The 5,292-nt window shown below is 39.6% G+C and overlaps 1 pseudogene; it reads left to right on the forward strand.

Moving 5' to 3' along the window:
• The first annotated feature begins 1,825 nt into the window (after positions 1–1,825).
• LOC101352255 (teratocarcinoma-derived growth factor 1-like) lies at positions 1,826–2,366 on the forward strand (annotated as a pseudogene).
• The last annotated feature ends 2,926 nt before the right edge of the window (positions 2,367–5,292 follow it).

The raw sequence follows: 5,292 nt of genomic DNA on the forward strand, positions 1-5,292 counted from the left end.
TGGCTGTAACAATGAGCTCAAGCATAATAATGATTGTGAGGATGGCTCAGGACCAGGCATTTCTTCCTTCTGTTGTACGTAGGGTAACTATGAGTCGGAACTGACTCAATGGCACCTAACAACAACAACACAGAACCATTAGTATGCAAGTCTTCAAAAGGTCATCTTACATTGAAGCATTTACATTTACGTACTAACTAAATCCCTTGGATAGGGTCTATGACAGACATGCTTTCACTAAAATGTCCTCTTTGGTGACTATTATTACAATGAGCTGCCAATGTGGTAATAATAACAAAACAGATTTGTAGGAGGAGCTGCATGCCTTATGTAATTGATTTAACATGAAATGTCAGAAAAAGGTGGAAATCAAGAGGAAAAATCTACATTTCTCCACATGACAATGAAGGTTAAAAATATTTTTACAAATCTTAGTATACTTAATCATAATGATATTCAGAAGCCACATAATCAGGTACAAATTGTTCTATTGCCATTGTTTCTGTTGCTGCTGTTCCTCTGAGGCTTTGAGGACATCCCTCTGGTCCAAATTTAATTTATGTTATTTTAGAATATCTTCTAGGGAAAAAAGAGACAGCATCAGTTCTGAGTTTTTCTGCCTTCCACCTTAATATTTACCTGACAGACTTGACTTCTGCCTGATACTGATTTGGCAATGTCATGTAGGAAAAACACTACTTGTCAGGAAGACAGGACAACTGATTTTGCTCCTGATTCTGTCACTTATACTAATAACATGAAGATCTCTCAGCCTCTTCCAGGGGCAGTGTACTGCGGTGGTGAATAGCACAAGCTCTGGTATGCGACTGATCAACTGACCAACTGGTACCACTGACCAAATATATGATCTTGGGTAAGTCACTCTACATTTCTATGCCTCAATTTCTTCACCTGTAAGATGGGGATAATAATACTATCTCATTTTTTGATGTTTAAATGTTATTATACATGCAAAGTGCTGAAAGCAGTGCTGAAAATATTAAGTTCTATTACAATAAGACATATAAATGTTAAAGGGGGTGACAGACATATAAACAGCCAGCTGAAAACAATATAAGTATTATCCCATAAAAATGTATGAAGTTCTAGGGCAGGGATTCAGGGATCTGAATACATAGGTAAGCTTTTGGGACTATATGCATGCGTGTATCTTTTCCTAGTAGAGGTCCCATAGCTGTTACAAGTGGGTCCTCCACCTCAAAAGCAATTCAGTTCAACAAATAATGAGTCCGATGATCAGTCAGATGCTGCTGAGCCCAGATAGTACAATGATGAATAAGACCACAACTGTTCCTATCCTCACAAGGAATTCACTGTAGTGGAGAAAACAAGAAAGTATGTTTTGATTAGAATTAGTTTAGGGGATGTGCAAGGTGGGTTAGGAGCACACAGGCAGGTGCATGCCCTGTTCAGAAAGGTCCAAGAAGGCCACCCAGAGAAATTGATGTCTAAGTTTGACTCTGAAGGATAAGTAGGAATTAACTGGATGAAGAGGAAGAGGATTTTAGTCAGAGACAGCAATATATATGAAGGCCCAGATTGTTTGTTCCCCTAGAAGGCCGAGTCCTGGCTCAAGGTCAAAGTATTCTTTGGAGCCGTAAAGTGAAGAGTGCCCAGGTTTCCTTAGACATCCTGACGCTTTCTGTGGAAACTATTTCTTATTTGGGACTTCTTTTCTTTTTATATTCCCATTTTCACTTCAGGAAATGAATGTTTTCCTTTGGGTGTTTTGGCAATGACTGTGTCAACTAAAAAGCCATGCTAACATTTTTCTCCCTAACTGTTAAGACTAAGAGCTATAGACCTCAGGAAGATGGAGTACTTCTCTTCCAGTATGACTTTCATCATGGTCTTTTCCAAAGCATTTGAACTGGGATTAGTTGCTGGGTTGGGCCACTACAAACTTGGCACGCCTCCTACAGGGAGATGCTGACATTCGGTCCCAGGAGAAGCCTCCAGTTCCTCATAAGCCTTTCCAGTTTGTGTCGTTCACGGGCATCCAGGACAGTAAAGAGCTAAACAAGACCTGTTGTCTGAATGGGGGAACCTGCATGCTGGGGTCCTTTTGCGCCTCCCCACCCTACTTCTGTGGAGGGAACTGTGACCACGATGCTCACAAAGAGAATTGTAGGTCTGTGCCCCATGACAACTGGCTACCCAAGAAATGATCCATGAGTAAACGCTGGCACAGCTGGCTTAGCTGCTTTCCTCAGATATTTCTGCCTGGCTGTGATGGTCATGTGATGGATGACCACCTAGCAGCTTTCAGGGTTCCAGAATTAACACCATCTGTATGCACCACTCTTATGCTAAGTGGCCTCTGCCTTTCTACACTCTTCTGTTAACTGACATTTGCCTTTTTCTGGAACTACATCTTAGATGTCATGAAAATTTCATGGTCAGTAATGGCTGCTGATACTATAAAACCTTAACAATAAAAAGATAAATAACCCAATCAAAAAATGGGCAAAGGATATGTACAGGCACTTCACCAAAAAAGACATTCAGGTGGCTAACAGATACGTGAGGAAATGCTCACAATCATTAGCCATTAGAGAAATGCAAATCAAAACTACAATGAGATACCGTCTCACCTGAACAAGGCTAGCATCAATCCATAAAACACAAAATAATAAATGTTGGAGATGTTGTGAGAGACTGGAATACTTATGCACTGGTTGGAACGTAAAATGGTACAATCACTTTGGAAATCAATTTGGTGCTTCCTTAAACAGCTAGAAATAGAAGCAATCTCACTCCTTGGAATATATCTTAGAGAAATAAGAGTCGTCACACAAATAGATATATGCACACCCATGTTCACTGCAGCACTGTTCACAACAGCAAAAAGATGGAAACAACCAAGGCACCCATCAACAGATGAATGAATAAACAAATTCTGGTACATATACACAATGGAATACTATGCAAACATAAAGAACAATGATGAATCCACAAAACATCTCACAATGTGGATGAATCTGCAGGGCATTATACTGAGTGAAATTAGTCAGTCGAAAAAGGACAAATATTGTATGAGACCACTATTTTAAGAACTCAAGAAAAGGTTTAACACAGAAGAAAACATTCTTTGATGGTTACGAGGGTGGGGAGGGAGGGAGAGGGGAGTTCACTAATTAGATAGTAGACAATAATCATCTTAGGTGAAGGGAAAGACAACACACAATACAGGGGAAGTCAGCACAACTGGACTAAACCAAAAGCTAAGTTTCCTAAACACAACCAAACACTTTGGGGGACAGAGTAGCTGAGGCTAGGGTCTTGGAACCATGGTTTCAGGGGACATCTAGGTCAATTGGCATAACAATGGTTGTTAAGAAAATGTTCTGCATCCTACTTTGGTGAGTGGCATCTGGTATCTTAAAAGCTTGAGAGCGGCCATGTAAGATGTGTCAATTGGTCCCAATACACTTGGAGCAAAGGAGAATGAAGAACACCAAAGACACAAGGTAAATATTAGCCCAAGATACAAAAGGGCCACATGAACCAGAGACTGCATCAGCCTGAGACCAGAAGAACTAGATGCTGCCCAGCTACCATCAATAACCACCCTGACAGGGAACACAACAGAGAGTCCCAGATGGAGCAGGAGAAAAGTGCAGAGCAGAATTCAAATTCTCGTAAAAAGACCAGATTTAATGGTCTGACTGAGACTGGAGGAACCCCTGAAGCCATGGCCCCCAGATGCTCTGTTAATCCAGAACTAAAACCATCCCTGAAGCCCACTCTTCAGACAAAGATTAGACTGGACTACCGAACATAAAGTAATGCTTGTGAAGAATGTGCTTCTTAGTTCAAGCAGATTCACGAGACCAAATAGGCGGCTCCCATCTGAAGGTAGGATGAAAAGGCAGGAAGGGACAGGAACTGATTGAATGGATGCAAAAAACCTGGAGTAGAAAGGGGGAGTGTGCTGTCACATTATAGGGACTGCAACTAATATCACATAACAATATGTGTATCAATTTTTGTATGAGAAATTAACTTGAGCTGTAAACTTTCACCTAAAGCACAATTAAAAAAATACATATATATATATATATGTATGTGTGTGTGTATATATATGTATATTTATATATATACATACACATATATATGAAGGCCCAGAGGCAAGAAATAGCACAGAGAGATCAAGAAACAGAAAAACGTTCAGCATGATAGGAGATGGCAGAATATGAAACTGGAGGATTCTGTGGGAACCAGATCATGAAGAAACTTGTGGTTATGTTAAGAAGCATCTAAATGATTTGAAGGAAGAGAAAGCCGTAGCCAGATTATCCTCATAGAGGGATCCCTTTGCCTGCAGTGTAGAGAGAATGGACTACAGGGGACAGGACTGGAAGCTCTCCTCTGTAGCGCTAGTCCATATGTGAGATGATGGACCAAGGTAGTGAGGACGGAAACGTAGACCATAAGAAGGATTTGTGACAAATGCAGAGGTAGGAATCAAGCATCATTCTGGTACTTTTGGCTTGGAAAACCAGACAGAAGGTGGTACCATTTCCTGAGAGGAAATGTTTAGTGGAAAAAATGTACTTGTAGAATTTGAAGTGCCTTTAAAATACTCAAGTAGAGATGACCAGCAGGCAGTTGAATATATAATTCTGGAGCTCAGAGAAGAGATCTGGGCTAGAGACACAGATTTTGATGATGTTAGCCCATATTGAAGTCATGGTTATGAAGCTCACAACCATGGTAATGTATAAAGTGAAAAGGAAGGAGGGTCTAAAAACAAAACCCCTAAAAACAGAGACATCTGAAGGCTGGACAGAGAAAAAAGATCCCACAAAGTAAATTTGGACAGGAATGGCCAGAGAGTTAGGAGGAAACTAGAAAAGAATAGTATCACTGAAGCCATAAGAAGAGCATATGTTTTAAAAAGAAAGATAGATACATGTATACTATGCAATACTAGACTTTAAAAAAAAATAGGTAGACTACACATGTATGTATGCATGCATGTGTATGTATAGACTTAAAAAGAGGTCCACAAAATACTGTGTTAAAAAATATTGCATAGTATGATACACTTTTTTAAAAACAAAACTAAAGCTATATAAAATAATAATGACTAACATTTGTTAGTACTTTCAATGTGCCAGATCTTCTTCTATATGCTTTACATGTATTAACTCAATTCTTGCAACAGCCCTATGAAGTAGATATTATTTTTAATCACCATTTTACAGACGAGGAAACTGAGGCACAGAGACATTAAATAGATTCCCCAAGGTCAAAGTTAGTAAGTGA

This window comes from Trichechus manatus, unplaced genomic scaffold (genome assembly GCF_000243295.1).
Source record: "Trichechus manatus latirostris isolate Lorelei unplaced genomic scaffold, TriManLat1.0 scaffold00020, whole genome shotgun sequence".
NCBI lineage: Eukaryota > Metazoa > Chordata > Mammalia > Sirenia > Trichechidae > Trichechus > Trichechus manatus.